Below are 20,966 nucleotides of genomic sequence, written 5' to 3' on the forward strand. Positions count from 1 at the left end.
CAGAGGGTGCAACAGTAGGGAAAGCGTTGGATAGCGTAGGGGTAAAATTTACTATTCCCACTCCAGAGAGTGCAACAGTAGGGAAAGCGTTGGATAGCGTAGGTGTAAAAATTACTATTCCCACTCCTAAGGGTGCAACACTAGGGATAGCGTTGGATAGCGTAGGGGTAAAAATTACTATTCCCACTCCAAAGGGTGCAACAGTAGGGAAAGCGTTGGATAGCGTAGGGGTAAAATTTACTATTCCCACTCCAGAGAGTGCAACAGTGGGGAAAGCGTTGGATAGCGTAGGGTTTAAATTACTATTCCCACTCCAGAGGGTGCAACAGTAGGGCAAGCGTTGGATAGCATGGGGGTAAAAATTACTTCCCACACTACTCCCCCTTTAACACACAACACACTACACATACAAAAAAACCAATTATTATGAATTTCTATTAATCAATTAATAACAATTAATATTACTAAATGGATGTAATTATAAATGAACTAATTAACACATATTAATTACTAATTAATTAACAATAAATACCAACAAATAAATACAATCTCTTTAATTAATTACATTTAATTATATCACACCCTATCCCCCTATAAACACACAACCCACTACACATAAATAAATCACATCATTTAATCACTTAATAGTTATTAATTACCAATTAATTATTAATTAACAATAACAAAAAAATTAATATATCAGCACATTAACTCTAATCAAGTTAATTTACTAATTAATATTATTTCATTACCAATTAATTAATTAACAATAAAAAAATTATATATATTAAAACATTAACTCAAATTAATGTAATTAACTAATTAATATTAATTAATTACCAATTAATTAAAAATATTTACAATAATATATCAATTAATTAATTATTATTAAATTACTTCCCACCCTATTCCCCTATAAACCCACAACCCGCTCTGATACTAAAACGTGAAATGGAAACAAATTTACTAATTTTCAAACATACATTACAAAACATATTTAACAAACATATAAACAACATAATAAAATACATAACACTAAACAAAATTTCGATATTAGTAAATTTCGATATTAGTAACATACATAACTTAAAAAAACGATATTCTGTCTGTCGATATTTTGGACATCGATATTCTATACCATCGAAATTAAAACATCGATATTATTGTATATCGATATTTTAATTTCGATATTTTGTCTCACTACCAGTATACATATCCATACAGTATACAAATCCATATACAGTGCCCTCATTCTTTAGGAATGCAAACAGATTTTTAAGTAAGTATGCTGGTAAATGACTGTGTGTATTTGTAATGCTATGGCTCTCTAAATGTGTATATAAGTGGCTGAACGAATAGCACATGTGTTGCTGAATACAGGGGTGTGTAAGTGTGTCTGCAAATACCTTTGGTACTACTGGACAAATAAATAGTTTCTGAGTATGTGAGTGAATGTATAAGTGTCTTTATCACTGTCTGTGTGAGAGTTAGACAGAGGTACTATGCTATTGAAAACATGTGTATCATTTACATTACTGAAGGTGTAATCTATGTAGCACTTGGCATGGGGGTCTGCAAGTAGACAAGAAACTTAGTGAAACTAAAAAGGACATCTCTTTCCTTTTAAGCAGAAAACTCTGTGCAATATGGCATATTTACAGCAATCTCTGAGGTGAGCTAAATGCACTAAAAGCAGGGTATAAGGCTTGGGGAAGGGCTTTTTCATGCCAAGTCGAGCTGTCACTAAAAGTGCACAGACAGGCTCTGCAGAAGTAGGCCTGACCCATGTTTAAAAGAACTACTAGTCTGGATGGGTGACTAGCTTGTGTCACTACTCGGCTACATATCTAAGTGAGTGTAACAGTTCAACTGTAGGAGTCATCAGATGTTTAAGTAAGTATGCTGATAAATGACTTTCTGTTTTTGTAACTCTATGGCTTTCCCAATGTATATGTAAGTGACTGAACGAATAGTTGAGTGGCTGTCTTGGTGAATACAGGGATATGTAAGTGTGCCTGCAACTCCCTTTGTTACTGCTGGATTACTACCCATGCCTATAAATAACTAGTTTCTGAGTATGTGAGTGAATGTATTAGTGCCTCTGTCACTGGATGATTGGGTGAGAGAGAGGCGTTATGTTTTCAAAAGCATCTGTGTCACTTGCATTATGGGTGGTATGCTCTATGTAGTACTTGGCATAGGGCTCTCTAAGAGCATGAGTAACATAGTGAAACTCAAAAGACATCTCATACCTTTTAAGCACAATGCACTCTGTTTTATTTACAGCCTAGCTCAGAGGTGAGTTATATGTACTAAAAGGAGAGTTTATGGCTTGGTATTGGGCGTTTTCATGTCAAGTTGAGCTGTGTCTAAAAGTGCACACACAGGTTATGCAATACTAGGCCTGACCCATGTTTAAATGACTACATGTCTGGATGGGCAACTAGCTTGTGTCAGTACTTGGCTGTATATCTGAGTGAATGTAGGAATCCACCTGTAGGAGTGCCATCATATGTTTAAGTAAGTATGTCAGTATATGACTCTTTCTTTAGTCACTCTATGGCTCTCTAAAATGTGTATGAAGAGTTTGAACCAATAGGTGAGTGCCTGTGTTGGTGAATAGAGGAATATGTAAGTGTGTCTGCAACTGCCTTTGATACTGCTGGAGACATAACTAGTTTCTGGTTATGTGAGTGAATGTACAAAGTGCCTCTGTTGCTGTATGACTGGGTGAGAAAGAGGCTGTATGTTTTGTATGTAACGTGTTTTATGGGCAGAAGGCTCTATGTAGTACTTGGTATAAAGGATCTCTAAACTCACAAATAACATACAGGCACATGCATCAAACAAAAAACCGTCCGCAAACGGGCAGATTCGCAGACTCTGCCCCTTTGCAACCGGTATTTTTGCATTTGGGATTCATCATCCCAAATGCAAAAATCACAATTTAAGGAATCTCTAAATAGTGATTCTTTAAAGTGACATTGCATTTAAGGCATACCAAATTGAGACTCCTTAAATGCAATGCATTAAAGTAAAAAAATTAGCGATTTCGCTAATAGGAGTTGAACTTCATGGTAATTTGAAAAACTTTGAAAAATTTACTTTTGTGCATTTTTCAAAGTTTCATGTTGCCCGCACACATGCCCTTAGGGAATGTGTGTGCAACATATGTGCCAGATCAATTTCAGGGATGCAACAGGGTGTCATTTTGACACCCTTGCTCCCTTGAAATTACATGAGCAATTTGCGAGTACCTACTGGTACTCGCAAATTGCTCATGCAATCTCCAATTCATTCCTATGGGCCTGGAGGCCCGTAGGAATTAATGGGACAGCATTCCTTAATTGTGACTTGCAATTTGCGAGTCGCAATTAAGGAATGTTTTGGAATCGCTATTTTTATAGCGATTCCTACATGCATAGGCTTTTGCGATTCCTTAATAATCGCAATTAAGGAATCGCAAAAGCCTATGCTGATGCATGTGCCAGTATGTGAAACAAAAACAAATCTCTTATCTTTTAAGCACAAAGCACCATGCTTTATCGCATACATACAGTCTATCTAAAAGGAGAGTTATGTGTACTAAAAGGTGGGTTTAACTCTTGACAAATGGATTTTCATGCCAAGTTGAGCTGTGTCTAAAAGGATGCAGACAGACTGTAGTAGAAGGCCTGACGCATGTTTAAAGGACTACTTGTCTGTCAGGTGACTAGATTGAGTGCATGAGTACCTCAGTGGGTGCATACGTTTTGTAGTAGGTCTGTGAATAGGTACATGAGTTGCTCAGTGAGTTGTGACTGGGTGCATTAGTATCTCAGTGGGTGTGCAATTGGGTGCATGACTCTTTAACTGGGTCTATGAGAGGGTGCATACATACCTCAGTGGGTCTGTCAGTGGATGTATGAGTCTTTAGGTGATACCCACAGTGACTGGGTGCATGAGAGTCTTAGTACACCTGTGAGTAGGTGCATGAGAGTGTCAGTAGGTCTGTGAGTGGGTACATGAGTGTGTCAATGTGTCTGTGAGTGTATGCATGAGTCTCTGACTGGGTCTGTGAGTAGATGGATGAGTCTATGACTGAGTGAGTGAGTGGCTGCATGAGTGTCTGAGTAGTTGTGTCTTTGGGTGTGAGTCTCTAAGTGGATCTCCAAGTGGGTGCATCAGTGTCTGAGTGGGTCTGTTAGTGAGTACATGAATGTCTGAGAGGGTCTGTGAGTGGGGGCATGCATTTCTGAGTATGTCTGTAAGTGGGTGCAAGACTGTCTGAGAAGGTCTGTGAGTGACTGTATGAGTGTCTGAGTAGCATGAGGATCTCAATAGGTCTGTAAGTACCTGTGTAGCTCTGTGCATGAGCCACTAAGTGGGTCTGTGAGTGGGCACATGAGTCTTTGATTGGGTTTGTCAGTGGTTGCATGTGTCTTTGAGTGATTCTATCAGTGCAGGCATGAGTTTCTGAGTCGATCTGTGAGTGGGTGTATAAGTATCTGAGTAGGTGTATGAGTGGGTACGTAAGTCTCTAAATGGGTCGGTGAGTGGGTACATGCATCTTTGAGTGGGTCTGTGAGTGGGTGTGTGAGTCTCTGAGTAGGTGTGTGAGTCTTTGAGTGGGTGCATGAGTCTCAGTGGGTGTGTGAATGGATGTGTGAGTCTGAGTGGGTCTTGGAGTGGGTGCATAAGTGTCAGTGTGGGTTTATGAATGGGTATGGGAGTGTGTGTGTGGGTGTGTGACTGAGTGCATAAGTGTCTGAGTGGATATGTGAGTGACTACAAGACAGTCTCTGTCAGAGTGCTATTTGTTTTATTTAAAATTAGTCAAAACATCACACAGGGGTCCATGCTGAGCGTCACAGTGAATTTACGAATATCGCATGTAGCATGGAAAAACCTGTTCTTCAATATTTTCTGGCCATACTGTGTCCCAGAAACACCCCTATATCCCACCCATGGGGTCAGGGTACAGTCAACCTAACCCCTTGTGCCAGTTTCTCCCATTTCTTTGTAGTCCTGGGGACTGTGTCTATCAACTAATGTAGCGGTTGCCACCACCATCCTTTAGAAGCACTCAGACTGCAGTCTGTGCGCGATGGATGTGACGCGCAAGACCGAGAGCCCTATAACTCTCACCCCAACAAAAAAATAGACGTTTCCCTAAGAGAGAAGACCTACCGGCTCAAACCACTTATTTCCCACTTTGATTTTATGCTTCTATATAAACTTCCATAATCAACTGCTTTCTTATGGTTAGATTAGTCTAGCCATTTCTAAACTGTAAGGCTATACAAATATTCTTTAGCTTTAATTTCCGATACAAAAACGTGTTTGTGCCCCCCCCAGATCACTTTTAGCCAAGCTGAATTGTTCAAGAAGGCTTGTGCGTTTTTGTCCTGGAAAGGTTTGGTCAGTTACCATAGCTGCCAGCGCCTTTCGGCGGTAGTGTGGCAAATGTCTGGTCGAACGAAAAAGGAGACTCCACCCCTGGTCCACCTTGCTTTGGGTGTGGCTTTTTCACAGATTGCTTGACACAGTAAAATGTCCCTGAAGTATACTAGAATGACTCGTGGCATTGCTCCTTCCCTTAGTGGCTGCTTTTGTACATATGGGACACGATGAGCGTGTTGTACCCCTTGAGCCCAGTTCCAGTCTGTTAACTCCGGGAATGCAGCCCTTAGTAATTCCACAACATACGAGTGAGCATCTGCCCCCTCCACCACCTCGGGAACCCCATGCACCTGTATGTTATTGCATCTCTGGCGGTTTTTGTGTTCCTCCAGCTTCCATTGTATATTGATTCATTGGGACTCATGGGACTTAGTTAATGCTTGAGTGGCTGTGAGATCGGACTCTGTGGTAACAATCCTTCACTCAAGATCCTTCATCCACTCCCCAATGGCACTGCAGGTTTTGAAGCAGAAGAAGAACATGTGTTATTAATAGTTCAGGGTCGGGAGGTGGCTCAAATTCAACATAAAATAATCGCCCTTAAGGCAGAAATTAACATCTGGCTCACTCAGAAATTGTCAGAAGAGTTCCAGACCCAGCAAAATAACTCCTAATTATGGTGAACTAGTGGGGAGGAGACTAGCCATACGAACCCGACAGAAAACAGCTCAGAATGTAATATCTTCAATTAAGAATGATGGCCAAATGCATACTGACACAAATTATATATTAGGTGTGTGCAAACAAGGGGAAGAGCTAGATTTGGTCACCGTGGGAGATCTTTACGTGGGAGAACAAGCCTCTCAATTTTCCAGATTACAGCAAGGGTTCGGGATTCCAAACAATCATTATTTTAAATATGTGCAGATCCTGGACAGCCTCACTACATGTAGACCAGCTTTAAATTTGGATAGGATACTAATGCTAGAATTATTAGGAAGACTGGTAGAATTAAAATTATTTATAGCCTGCTGATAGATGAATTGCCAGATGATTTAGAAATGACCGAGATAAGCTGGGCAAGGTAGCAGAACAACTCTAATGGTGATATCTATATGATACTTTCATTAACTGCTAAAATACTTTTATCTACTTGTTTAAAGGCACAACTGTATAAAACTGTATTTAATTTATATTTTACACCCGCTAAATTATTTGACTGGGGTAAAAGAGCAGATGATACTGCCCTAGGTGTGGGGTCGAACCAACCACACTGACCCTATCTTTTATGAGTGTGATAAACTAACTCATTTGAAGAATGGGGTGCTCAACTTCTGGGAAAGACTGTTTGGTTTCAGGATTAATGTGACCCCTGCCCTGCTTCTCTTGGGATATGATAGTTCTCTGGAGCTTAATACTGCACAGGAATATTGTATATTTGTGGGAAAAGCAGTATTTAGGATAAATGTAGGCACCAGCTAGAAGGATGCAGAGCCCCCTACATTCCAGATGTGGCTAGCTTGGCTTCTAGGGATATATGTTCAAGAGACGGCAACGTATTCATATATATGGGCAGATAGGCCAGAATCCTTGGGGGCAAATTTTGGTCACTTGTCTCAAAGTGGTGTAGAGAAGCTAGGGTGCTTTAAAAATGGGGGGGGGCGGTTGGTGGTAGGCTCCCTATTTCAATTTACTGTTATCCTGGACTGGTGTTTTTTTAAGTGGGCTATTTGTATTTGCACTAACCTTTCAGAATGTTATCATTCAAATGAACTATTGATATTTATTCTTGTATATGATGTTCTCTGGGTATAAATAAAAAAAGAAAAAAAAAGAGAAAGCCAAGTTCCTAAAAATACAGAACAGCTTTTTTCTGTTTCAAACCCCTGACAGTCACTCAACCTACATTGAGAAACAAGGTTAATATGAGTGGAGAAGTGGGTAAAGTAAACAGTATTGCCTCTATTGAGAGAGTTTGCCCTGTGCCACGCTGTTTGTAGACAGTAAAAGTCTCATGTAAGTACACTACAGAGTATTACAAAGTATCTACTGAGAACAGTGTACTCTCTATGCAACACTTGGCAAAAAAGACAGTATTCTCTTAAAATAAGAAACTTCTGAAGGTGCTAAAGATTATACTAGCTGCAGCTTTCATACTGTGGTGAAGAATGTACAAATAGTCAATCTTCTGAAGCAAAACAAGCACATGTACATAGCTTAATACCTGGTGCACACAGTGTTCTATGTTACATAGAAATTGTTGTACTGAGGCGATTCTGTCTTATAACTCATGGCTGTTTACTCTACTTTGTATGCTGTATGTAGAATCTTTGCCCTGTTGCAAGCTTTTTCTGCAAAGCCTAAAAAACAAGTGTGGAACATAATGAACACAAGTTGTCAACTGTCACCTTCACACAGGGTCACTCTTCAATGTAAACATTTATAACATGTTCAATGCCACTATACACCTAGGGTCACATGCATTTTATAAACACTTGCATCCATTAACTGGACCCAGACTGTACATAATTATTTGATTTTGAAAACCCCCTCCGCGGGCAAGGTCCTGTGGTGAAACTAGGGGTTAATTTTTCTGGGGCCTGTTTGGGGAGGGATGCATCCATCCCCCCTCCCTGGTACGAAGCTTCATCCCCGGGTGCAGGGGTTTTAATGAGTGGAAGGGGGCACATGGCCCCCTTCCCCGGGCTACTTTCTACCCCGGAGAGCCTATCTCCCGGGGCTCGACATTTTGTTTAAGGGGTTGGGCCCAGTGTGTTATCAAGGGGAGTGGGACTAGCAGCTCCCCTTCCCAGGCTGTTTTCAGGCCCCGGGGACCCCATCACCTGCAGCAAGGTGTCATTTTTTAAGGGGAGGAGGGCCACACAGCCCCCATCCCTAGCCTCTAAAGGCACAGTGGGCCCCATCCCCAAGGGCCCCAAAAGTAACTGAAAGGGAGGGTGGTCCAGGGCGAGCTCAGAAACTATGTCCCAGGGAACATGTTTTTGCTCCCTCTTGGTGGGAAAATTTTCAAAACTCATGCCAAATGGGAGCAAACACAAATTCTGCTTGCAGCTGGTGGGAGCTTTGAAAATGGAGCACTGAAGCGAGCAAGGAAACAGATCAAATATTACTCCTGTCTGGATGGAGCAGCATTAGTAGCTGCTCCTTCTGGGTGGAGTAATGCCGGCTCCTGGTGCACCTGGAGAGCAGGCAGGGCTGGTGGGGGTCTTGGGGATCTCCACACAGCCCCCAACGAGTACATGGTAGGTGCCCTGTGTGGGCACCAGCCCACCAACCTTTAAAAATATATGGCCCTGAAAGATGGGTGCCTTTTTAAGGCTCTGGGAGGGGGACCACGTGCCTCCCATCCCTTACATTGTTGTAATGGTCCTGGTGTGGGGTCCTCGGGGTGCACAGTCCTCCTCCCCTTTATTTAAAGGAGTGATCCTGGGGTATGGAGTCTCCAGGGCCTAACAAGGCTCCAGGAGGGGGCCACGTGGCCTCCCTACCCTTTAAAATAAATAAAGCCCTGGGGGATGGGGTCCCCTGGGCCTAATGAGACTCGGGGAGGGGGCCATGCAGCTATGTCCCCTTTAAAATATATATGGCCCAGGGGCATGAGTTCCCCAGGGCCAGGCACTGTGGCCAAACCCCGGCTGTGCAAGACGGAAGGCCGTGCACAGCGTGATGTTGGCTGCATGCATTGAGTGAAGGGAAGACAATGCGAGTGTTGTACGATGTTGGTTTTGAGGGTGGTGGGTATCGTGATAAATAAAAGTGGGTGTATAAGCATATCACAGTTTTTTTAGAATGATGGTGTATGTGTTGGCATATGATGTGGGCTCTGTAAAAATATGATGATGGAAGTGTTAGGTATATGATGGAGTAGCAGAGTGGCATATTATGGTGGATGTGCTTGTTTGAGATGGGTATGTTCATGTGGGACTTTGTTTGTGTTGACTTATATCTATGCAGAAATGTTAAGATCACGACTGTTACCCCAAAAGCTGTTCTAGCACTATGCAGTTATCAGGAAGAGAGACAGGCTTGGCAATCTGATAGATCAGATGATAAACATAGAGTGCTTTGAAAGTGATCAATTTCTCAGTAGGCAACCACTGTAATTTAGGCAAGAGATAAGAAACAGATGATTCCCTTTGAATCCATTATACAAAACATGGGGATCAGCATTATGGACCACTTGAAGATGGGTTATCAATGCCTTAGGAAGGCGGTGGGAAAGAGAATTGCTATAGTCTAGCTGACAGATGATTATAGATTGAATGACAGTTTTCCCAGCAGATCATGGGGAGGGAACAGAAGATTTTCAGGGAACAAGTGAACATAGTAAGTGTAAGAGGAACACATGCAGGTAATTTGGATGCATTTGGATGTTTGATGTTAGATGAGTTGGCACATGATGTTGCTTGTGAGGGCATATCTTTATGGGTGTGGCTCTGTATGATGCCCTGTAACATAGCTGCAGAACATCTATGTGCTCCCTGCGCCTCCCAAAACCCTATATTTTAGGTATTGTACAATTCTTCTGGGTAGGTAGCAAGAGGGCCATCTTCCCTAATGTAAACAAGCTAAATAGCCTCTCCTTACCCTATTTGGCCACTAAAGTCAGCTTTAATTGAGGTAGGTGCAGAGGGCTTCTTGCACACCTGGGAACTGGTGCCACTTCTTTTCCAGCACTAATTTTAGGCATACCTCTGCTTGTGGGAACATGTCCTTGTCTCAGATTGAATGAAATTTCAAGCAAACTTAACACCATTATTTAGAGTAGAGTGTCAAAGGAAAATGTTCAGATTTTCAATGGATTTATTACTTCTAGCCTAAGTATTTTCCATTAACATCAATTTGTAAACCAAGCCTTACATCTCCACGAAACTGGGACTTGATCGGAAGCCAAAGAGTGTTTTTGTTCTCTGAACATTATTTATGTTTTCAGTGGGAGAACAGGCTTGTGCTGCTTCTCTACAATAATTCCTAATATTTTCAAAAGCTAGATAGATGGTAGAGTTGTTAAATATGCATGATGTAGGCGATGGCATGAAATATTGTACTAATAATTGATGCTGTGGTAAGTCTAATTTTTAAAGTTGAGGGAACATGTTTCAAACACCCACACAATATGTTCCTTCCAAGGTTGCAGGAAGGTGGTGTGATAATTGGTGGTGGATGATGCTCGTTTTTTCGCTCCTGAAATTCCTGCCATTCTGCAACGTACTATGACTACTACCCATAGTTGACAAAGTTTTCTTCATGTGGGGTTTCATCTTAAAATTGGGACTTTCACACCCTTTAAGCTGTTTAAATAAATGAATGATTGCTAACAACCACCCAGTTCAAATATGCAAAGAATTGTTTAAAAGTTATCTAGATTCCTCCATCCAGTATAATGTAACCCTGCTGGTGTAAGCTGTAGTTTCTTCCATTTCAGTTTATTGGAGCATGCGGTGGTGGTGCAAAAGGCACAGCTAGGCTATATGTGGTAGGGGGAACATCCTTTACAACGCGGATGTTACCCCGCAGTGCAGTTACGACGCGTCTTTTACAACGCAAGTCGTAACCACGACTTGCGCTGGAGGGCGCTCTAGGATAAGGAATAGTAGATTGACTATTCCAACACCTTCCCTATTGTACGTAGGCTGGTGTTCGAATAGTAAATTTAACTATTCCTAAATCCAGCACCCTACAGCGCAAGTCGTGGTAACGACTTGCGTTGTAAAAGACGCGTTGTAAAGTACCGCGATGTAATACATCGCGTGGTAACAACGTACATCCATGTGGGAGGCCATTAGTGCGACCGGGGGGAGGTGGGTTTAGGGTGGGGGTTTACATATGGTTTATTCAAGTTCAAGTTCATAAGTCTTTATTTCGAATAAAATTCATAAAAGACCACAAAATAAAAACATTTACAAAATATCGACACTTTTACATATTTCAAGGAACCCCAACTATAAAAAGAGAAAATGCCCAAGAGCAGCATACAAAATTTAGAAACAGATTAAAAAACAAGTTAATACAGGATTACACGTTCTTTACACGTATCAGCCACATCCACCCCAGAAATTTAGCAACACAAATCACAGATTTTTCATTGCGCATGTCGCGTAATTTCAACAGGGCAGTGCGATTCTCCACACAATTTAAAGTTTTACAAATTGGTTGCAGCCATTTTAGTCGAGGCAAGCGATATGCTGGGCAAGCAAAAAATATGTGGCCAATACTCTCAACCTGATCAGGGCAAAAGGGACACTTGGAAGTAGAAGACTTAGTCCATTTTGCAGTAAAGGAGTTGATCGGCAACGTTCCCACCCGAACCTGGAAATACAGCTTGCGGTCAAGGGCTTTGCATATCAAATCCCAAAAAGGCTCAAGGGATGGTATAATCTTATGTGTTAAAAACAATCCCGTTAGGCTATTCTCTGATGAGAGCAAAACCAATGCAGATTTCTTTGTAGCCCAAAACAGCTCTTTAAATTCTACTTTGGAGGGGAACCTAGCACATTCAGGATGTAACCATAATTCAGGAAGGCCCATGGAGTACAGAATCTGTTTGACCTCCCGCAACCAAGGGATTTTACTGGCTCCCCACAATGATCTAATTTCGCACAGTTCATGGGCAAAGAGACTAAGCTCTTGAGTCGTCCAGAGTCGTCGCCAAAAAGCGACAAGCCGGTACTGTGCCATCTCATCCAGGGGTCTACAGCCTAAATCCATGAGCAATGGTTTTATAGGTGTCGATTGCGGAAGCCCAACAAGACTCCGAAGGAACTTATTCTGTGCTATGGTCAATGCTGTCAAGCTTTTGTAGCCCCAAATGTCTGCACCATACAAAGTGGCTGCGTTGACCTTGGCCTCATAGATTTTTAACGCCGGTGTAATGCGTTTTGTCAAGGTTTTTTTTTGTTCTTTTAACAAGCAGCCAGTAAGGCGGACAAATTTTGAAATTAAAACCTCCAGCTGAGGATTCCAATTTAATTGATGGTCAAGAGTCACGCCTAAATAGGACATGACTTTGACCTGTTCAATAGGGACACCTCCTAATAAAAATGAACTTGTGATTTGTTTGTTTTTATTAAAAACCATAAATTTGGTTTTATCAGCGTTAATCTGAAGGTCATTTTCTGTACAAAATTCTAAGAATCTATTTAAGGCTGCCTGGAGGCCACTCCGAGTCCTCGAAAGGAGCAAGGTATCATCGGCAAATATTAACATGGGGTACTTGGCCCCCCCCAGGGTGGGTGCATCAGTTTGTGTTTCATTAAAGAAAGCAACCACCCGATTAATGAACAGGAGGAATAGCGTGGGTGCCAAAACAAAACCCTGCCGAACCCCACGTTCAACAGGGAAGTTAGCAGTTACCTGGCCCTGTTTCCCCCATCTTACACGGGCAAAATTATCCTCGTGTAGACGCCTAACCAGCTCTAGAAGTTCCAGTGGAAGGCCCATAACTCTAAGGGCATCCCATAGCTTGGCCCTTGGAACCAGGTCGAAAGCCGACCTGAGATCTACAAAGGCGGCATACATGACACCTCCACCCAGAAGGACCACCTTCCAATATAACATGGTAAGGCGGAACACCTGATCTAGGGTGCTAGTACCTGATCTGAATCCTGCTTGCATGGGGGAGAGTACATTGTTCAGCTCCATCCACCCCTGAATTCTAACTAGGGCCATTCTTGATACCACTTTCTGAATAGTATCAATCAAACTGATGGGGCGATAGTTTTTCGGAGAAGATCGGTCCCCTTTCTTGTGTACCGGAAGTATTTCGGCCCCTTTCCAAGATTGTGGCACCCTTGCTCCCGCTGCAATAGAATTTGCTAAAGCTGTTATATATGGGACCCATAATTCTAGATTTAATTTAAAAAGATCCGCAGGAACAGCATCTATGCCTGGGGCTTTCCCGGACTGGACTGAGCGTAAAGCATGTTCAGTATCAGAGGTACAGAAGTTAAGGATATCCCCATAAACTACTGATGAGATCCCTACTCCAGGCTCAACAACTGAGTGAACAATGTTTGGGTCTTTAAATTGAGAGGAAAAAAATTCCACCCAATCAGCAGAAGAAACATAATTTTCCGGAGTAAGTGAGTCAGATCCCCGACCCCACCTCACCAACTCCCAAAACTTAATCTGGTTAGACGATTCACAGGCTTTGAGGAGTTCCAGCCAATATGAATCGTCCCATTCCCTTTTTGCTTCCCAAATAATATGCTTATAAGCCTGTCGCGCTGTCCTAATTTCTAGGGTGTTTCTTGATTTGACAGCGGCAATTAGGGTACTGTGGGCCGCTCTACAATTTTTGTTATACCAACCTTTGGGTTGCTTCACTTTCTGTTTTCTATAAGGCCTAGTGAGCAATTCTTTAATGGCCAGAAAACATGCCTCGTGGAGATCAACAATAGTGGGTTTTGCCCTGTCATCAGGTGAAGATGCACACATCTTGTCTCTGGTTTCGAGGACAAGTTTTTCTATTTGACTGATGAGCTCCTGATCGGCTATGACCCTCGGCCATTGAACCCGTCTTCTATTGTCACTCAAAACAAGGTCTGATGTAATGCAAGCTGTTTCTACCTGGAGGGGCCCTAGACCCGGGACCTTAAATACAAATAAGAGCGGATCATGATCACTCTCTGGCCTTGTTCCGATTGACATGTCCACTACTGTGTCCCAGGAATCAATATTGACCAAAATATAGTCAATACGACTCACACCAATCCCTTTATTAAAGGTTGGTTTGCCCGTCTTATCAGATGGGCAACGCCCATTCACCGCCCGGAGCCCCCATTCCAGACATAGTCCAAGCCAGTGAAAGGCAGCCTCCGTACTCCTAACACCCTTAGATATAGCCAGTGGGGGAATGTTCCAGACAATATCATCCTCCAGCCCTATATCCTCCACAAGATTCATAATGGGTTCAAATGAGCAGTTCAAGTCGCCAGCCACTAAAACGAGATGGTCACTTTTCTGCTCATTTAGGAGGGCATCCAGGTCATTAAGGATGGGTTGTTTTTTTCCACCCTGACAGCCCCGGGCATAGATATTAATTAAGAGAATATCCTTGCAATTCTCCTTACTTAATAATAGACAAAGGAGATCGGGGTTCTTCACCTGGATTTCCCTCACACTAAAGCCGAGTGAGCTTTTTATCCATATGGTTAACCCACCTGATGGCCTGCCCCTAAGACCCTGCAAAGCAGGTGTATAAAAGTTTAGAAAGCCCACTCTGAACAGGGGATCAACTGACCAGGTTTCCTGGAAAACGATGATATCTTGAGTAGTGATGAAATCAACCCAATCGTCGTTGTCCAGGCGACCCCTTAAGCCTGCTATGTTCCAGGAGGCCAAGTTAATTACATTAGCTGGATCACTAGAATTAAAGATATCAATATTCCCCGGAACTCCAGACTCAATCAAAATTCCATCACCAGCAGAATCCACTAAAGGTAATATGCCAGATGGCAACATGGAACAACCTATACTAAGTGGTACCCGGGAGGGCGAGGTGAGATCGACTAGATGTTTCAAAGCAACCCTCCCCCCAAGTCAGTCGACCTCATCCAAACAGCCAAACATGTTGAAAGTAGGCACACCTTGCCACCCAGTGCTCTGTGTGGGCCCACCATGTCCAAAACCTTTGTACCTGGGCCTTTGGATTGTCGTCCAAGACCCTCCCATGTCAAATTGCCGTTGTGGGGGATAAAAAAAGGTGAGGGGTCTAGCAATGATTGACTGATCACCTTCACAAGAGGCCCATGAACAAAGGTGCTGTGCTGTGTTGGGATCAGCAAATGACACCACTATACAATCACCGGAAATGTTTTTATTAGTGCGTCCAACCCATGGTACTCTTCGCACCATTAAGACCTGGCTTCTTAGGTGACTAGGTAGCTGTCTATTCTTGTTAAGCCAGTGAATGACCTTATTTTTAAGAGACCAAGGGTCCTCTTTTGTTTGATGGTCAAGAGTGGGTACACCGGTAAGTATGATGACATATGAACTGGCCTCAGGAGGTAGATCAATGTAGCCACCACGAAAATTTGAACGACTGAATTCTAAGGGTGGCCGATACTTGTTAATCAAATGATTAGAACGTAGTACCACAGGTTGAAGCCTGGGTTTAAGACCTGTTGTGTTCTGTTGTGAGCTAATATGAGCCCTCGCCTTTAATGGATTTGTAGGTTTGGCAGGGCAAGCTTGTTGTGTGGGTTTGGGTTGTATTGGGTCCTGGGGCAGGGAGCAGAGGCTAAGATTAGAAGAATTAATGGCACTATCTCCAACTATTGTACGAGGTTTTGGTACAGGTTTGGAGTTTATGATAAGGGGGGCCGGGTGGTCTACCACTAGTGGCTGTAATGTTGAGCACTCATCCTGCGTGACCCTCGCTTCCATTTGCTTGAGACTAAAGCTAGCCAATGTAACTATAGTTTTGTCCATTTCTAACAAATGGTTTTCCATACGGGAAAGTCTCAGTTCAAGGGGATTAAGTAACTTTTTGAGTGTGTCCCATACTATTTTTAAAAATTCCTCGTCACTCCTTCTATCCCCCTCAGCCTCGCTCAATCTACACGTTTTTTGTACTGTTTTATGGTTGTCCTGGGAGTTTACCACTAGGGATTTAAACTCAACATCACTTAGGGCAAGACTAATGTCACTACTCGGTGGTGCTGAGTCAACTTTATCTTTAACATTCCCGGTCCCTGGTATACCCAATGGTCGTCGATTATTAAAAAACTGGGAACGGGCAATCCTTGCCTTTTTACGAGCAAAGACAGACCTAGCCAGAATTTTTTTCCGCTGAAGGGCTGCCTTTCTAGAGATAGCAGCGGACTTGGGCATAACAATTGTTCTTGGTGATCTTTTGCCCGCCACAAAGATAGATGGTACAGGCACCTCTATAGTAGTTGGAAAAGAATCCTTAACTTGTTTAAGAGGAGATGTAGGTGGCGGGTGATGCATATCAGCCTTTATAATCAAGGGGCGGGGACCAGATGTGCGCTCAGGAGTTAAGGCTAAAGCCAGCTTTCCTATAGACGATTTTTTAGAGGAAGCAATGTCCATAGAGAGTTTACGCGCAGCGTCTAATTCAAGGGAAACCCTGTGCTGCATTTTATTTATTTCGGCATCAATAGCCAAGTTAGTCTTTGTGAGAAAATCATCCAAAGTCCCACTAGGTTTTTTTAGACCCATGGCAGTTTTGCTCCGACTTCCCCGTGAACACATCGTTGACACAACAGGAAACAGGAGTACGTAATGGGATTAACACAGGTAACAATACAAATGATGAATAAAACCCAAGGGGGGTGGCCCTGCCCTGACCTCCAAGACCTCGAACGGCCTCAAACGGCCCGGTCTTAGCCCGGTCTTCGCCCCGGCGCTGCGTCCCGCGCTGCGGGAGTTTAGTAATGTTATATGGGCGTTGCAAAAGACGGGGGGCGGGCCGGCAGGGAGAGCGGACCGGATGCTCTTCCCCGGTCTCGCAGGGACTCCTGGTAATCCGAGTCCCCGCACGCTCGCAGCCCCGCCGAGCCTCTCACCCTAAGCCGCCTTGAAGCCCTCAGTCAGCAGCTGGCGCTTGGAACAGCGCGACGCGGCACCCGCGGAGCGGGTGCGGCGAGAGGTGGGTGTGAGGGCTGCTGGGTCCGCTGTCCTGACGCCGCAGGATGTCAAAGTGCCTTTGTGCCTTGCTTTCAAAAAGGATAGGTGTCCCGATGGAGAAGGGAAAGAGGAGCCTTAAATAGCTGCAAAAGGCGGGGGGCGGGCCGGCAGGGAGAGCGGACCGGATGCTCTTCCCCGGTCTTGCAGGGACTCCTGGTAATCCGAGTGCCCGCACGCTCGCAGCCCCGCCGAGCCTCTCACCCTAAGCCGCCTTGAAGCCCTCAGTCAGCAGCTGGCGCTTGGAACAGCGCGACGCGGCACCCGCGGAGCGGGTGTGGCGAGAGGTGGGTGTGAGGGCTGCTGGGTCCGCTGTCCTGACGCCGCAGGATGTCAAAGTGCCTTTGTGCCTTGCTTTCAAAAAGGATAGGTGTCCCGATGGAGAAGGGAAAGAGGAGCCTTAAATAGCTGCAAAAGGCGGGGGGCGGGCCGGCAGGGAGAGCGGACCGGATGCTCTTCCCCGGTCTCGCAGGGACTCCTGGTAATCCGAGTCCCCGCACGCTCGCAGCCCCGCCGAGCCTCTCACCCTAAGCCGCCTTGAAGCCCTCAGTCAGCAGCTGGCGCTTGGAACAGCGCGACGCGGCACCCGCGGAGCGGGTGCGGCGAGAGGTGGGTGTGAGGGCTGCTGGGTCCGCTGTCCTGACGCCGCAGGATGTCAAAGTGCCTTTGTGCCTTCCTTTCAAAAAGGATAGGTGTCCCGATGGAGAAGGGAAAGAGGAGCCTTAAATAGCTGCAAAAGGCGGGGGGCGGGCCGGCAGGGAGAGCGGACCGGATGCTCTTCCCCGGTCTCGCAGGGACTCCTGGTAATCCGAGTCCCCGCACGCTCGCAGCCCCGCCGAGCCTCTCACCCTAAGCCGCCTTGAAGCCCTCAGTCAGCAGCTGGCGCTTGGAACAGCGCGACGCGGCACCCGCGGAGCGGGTGCGGCGAGAGGTGGGTGTGAGGGCTGCTGGGTCCGCTGTCCTGACGCCGCAGGATGTCAAAGTGCCTTTGTGCCTTGCTTTCAAAAAGGATAGGTGTCCCGATGGAGAAGGGAAAGAGGAGCCTTAAATAGCTACAAAAGGCGGGGGGCGGGCCGGCAGGGAGAGCGGACCGGATGCTCTTCCCCGGTCTCGCAGGGACTCCTGGTAATCCGAGTCCCCGCACGCTCGCAGCCCCGCCGAGCCTCTCACCCTAAGCCGCCTTGAAGCCCTCAGTCAGCAGCTGGCGCTTGGAACAGCGCGACGCGGCACCCGCGGAGCGGGTGAGGCGAGAGGTGTGAGGTCTGAGGGCGGGCTGCTGGGTCCGCTGTCCTGACGCCGCAGGATGTCAAAGTGCCTTTGTGCCTTGCTTTCAAAAAGGATATGGTTTATTTAATCTTTATTGCTTTCCATTTCTTCTTGATCTTATTATTGAAAAGTCAAAGTCATGAAGCTTTGTACTTATTGTACAGATGTCTCTGGGTTACAGAGCCCTGCTGTATACGTGTATTTGATGAATAAAATCTGTTTAATAAACAAAAGTTATCTAGAGACAGACATCTTGCCTATTGCCTGTTGTCAAGTTGCATATGGGAAGAAACTCTGCCAGTTTGCTGGGGGGAAAACATGGCATAAATATGGGAAAAGCAGGAAAGTCTGAGAATTACTGGTCATAATGTAAGTGAGGCTAGGCTGGCATTGTAATTTTGAATCTTTGTATTGGTTGTAGATGCAATTTTATTTAAACTTTTTTTAATCTATTGTGTTTTTAATGTGTACTATGATGTATTATTTCTAAAATGAAAAGGTGTTTTAATATATACAATTTTTTGAACCAACTTAATAAAATCAAAAATGTTTATATATAATTCTGTAGAAAGTGGATTTGGATCTGATTTGCTGGCTTACTGATAAACTGACCCGAGTGTGTCTGAGCAGGATGTGTGTGGTGAATGTATTATTGGTATGCTAATATAATACCCCAAAGGGAGTTTTTTTTTGACTTAACGGTCTTTGTGGTGTCCTTTCCCTTTGAAGTGTTGGACCCCTCTCTTCTTTAGAGATTGTAAAATCTTTCCCAATCCCTGTGGAGAAAATTAATGTTCCCTTATATATTTAGCTTGTCTTCTGCCAATGCTAGGGTTCTCTTCATATGACCATGCTACAATTAATGTTTATGTATGTCCGATATGCCAACAGCTTAACTGCTAGTACCTGAACTAAGTACATTAACTAAAGAAGCAGGGCAATAATCTTTTTATTGAATGATGACTTAACCGGTATGTCTCACAGCTGCATTCAATTCCACAGACCTAAAAGGCTCCACCGCTCAGTCCGCCTTCTCCTTGGCCACGTCTACCACATCTGCTGTGCCAGAGCCGGGGGCTGTGCCTTTTACTACCAGGTATGTAACAATAAAGCAAGCTATGAAGCAGAAAATTATAGAGTGTTCCACTGGCTTGTAAACATGTAAGGAAACAGGGTGTGAAATGACGTCTAAGATATAGCCTGTAACTTGTGTGATCTTATTCACAGGCTCAAACTCATGAAGGAGAAAGTGGGACCAAATCAATAGTGTCGTTATGATATATATGTACGGTAAAAGTATATATTAATATATATTAGGGTCATTAGGCACAGAGGTATGAGAGTAAACTGGAAGTGATGTTTCATTTGCAGGGGCTCCAAGTGTTGTTTGCCACATTACATACCAGAAGAGAAAGTATATGGGCAGAGCGCTAACAAAATGGCACCTCTTTCCATAAGGATCCATGACAATTTAGTGAACCATCTCAAGCAAATGAAGGTTGGGAACAATGTCATTCTTTGTTCTCCTAGAACAGACAGTCACTTCTTCCATCTACAAAAGTGTCTCTTAGAGCATCTGCTGAATTGTGCTCATATTTCTTATTGCATGTGTGCTGATGATGTTTGGCACAGATTCAAATAACTTCTGAAGAAGTCAACCTGCCTGTCTTGACCAGTGAGGACATCCAGTTCTGGATATATTTATAAATTCATGGCAACTCCCATCACATAAAAGTTCTCGATAAGTAAGTATATAGGTTGAAAAGAAGCTCACCCAAGCATTGTATGTAGCGTAAGAAACCTGAGTAGAAATATTGTGAGCGGTATGCTAACAAAATGGCGGCCACTCGCATTTGTGAAAAAGCGTTGTTGCGGTGAAGTCAGATAAAGGGCGGGTTTGTAAGCTCTCCCGCTGGCTTACAAGTGTACTGCCACACTACGAAGCATAGGACCAATTTAGGGAGCACTGAACGAGTTCCCGGTGTGGCTGAAAATTACTTTGTAAGCTCGGTGAAGAGACAGAGTTTAGCAATCCGCCGCCATCTTGTTCAGGCGCATAAGCCATGGCCGCCCCGCTGCCTTTTGAAATAATTGCAATTTCTTAAGATACTTCAAGAAGCAAATATAAATGCCATAATCATAGTGTAAATGAACCGTTAGATGGCCAATGGTCTAACTTCAGGCTTCAGATACTAAAGACAGAGGTTTTTGCTAATATTTTATGTGTCAGAAAACAGATGGGTGTCAGATGTGGCTTAAAAGATAGATTGTGGCATAAAATGAAACCAAGACTTCTAACACAATGCACTGGAAGTAGTGTTATGCTTAATGAAGACGTCAACTATGCTTCAGACTAGTAAACAAAATCTACCTCTCTCACTTTTTGGAAATTGTTTATCCTAGAGGTCTCTGTGGAGTCTGTGATGTTCAGTTTCAGCTGTTCGTGCAATGATAGAATTGAAAGTATTGACAAGGATGCTGTTCTTTAGTCAACATCATCACAAGTAGACAACCTTTCTGCCTCTGAGAAGTCACTGAAACATTGTTTCACAGTATGACTTCCTTGCCAAAAGTGATCTTGCCTGCAGAATAGCTGATCTGTAGCTGGGTTCCCCTTTTGAAATCAGGGGAAACAAGGATTCACTCTA

Source organism: Lissotriton helveticus, chromosome 7, assembly GCF_964261635.1.
Source record: "Lissotriton helveticus chromosome 7, aLisHel1.1, whole genome shotgun sequence".
Taxonomy (NCBI): domain Eukaryota; kingdom Metazoa; phylum Chordata; class Amphibia; order Caudata; family Salamandridae; genus Lissotriton; species Lissotriton helveticus.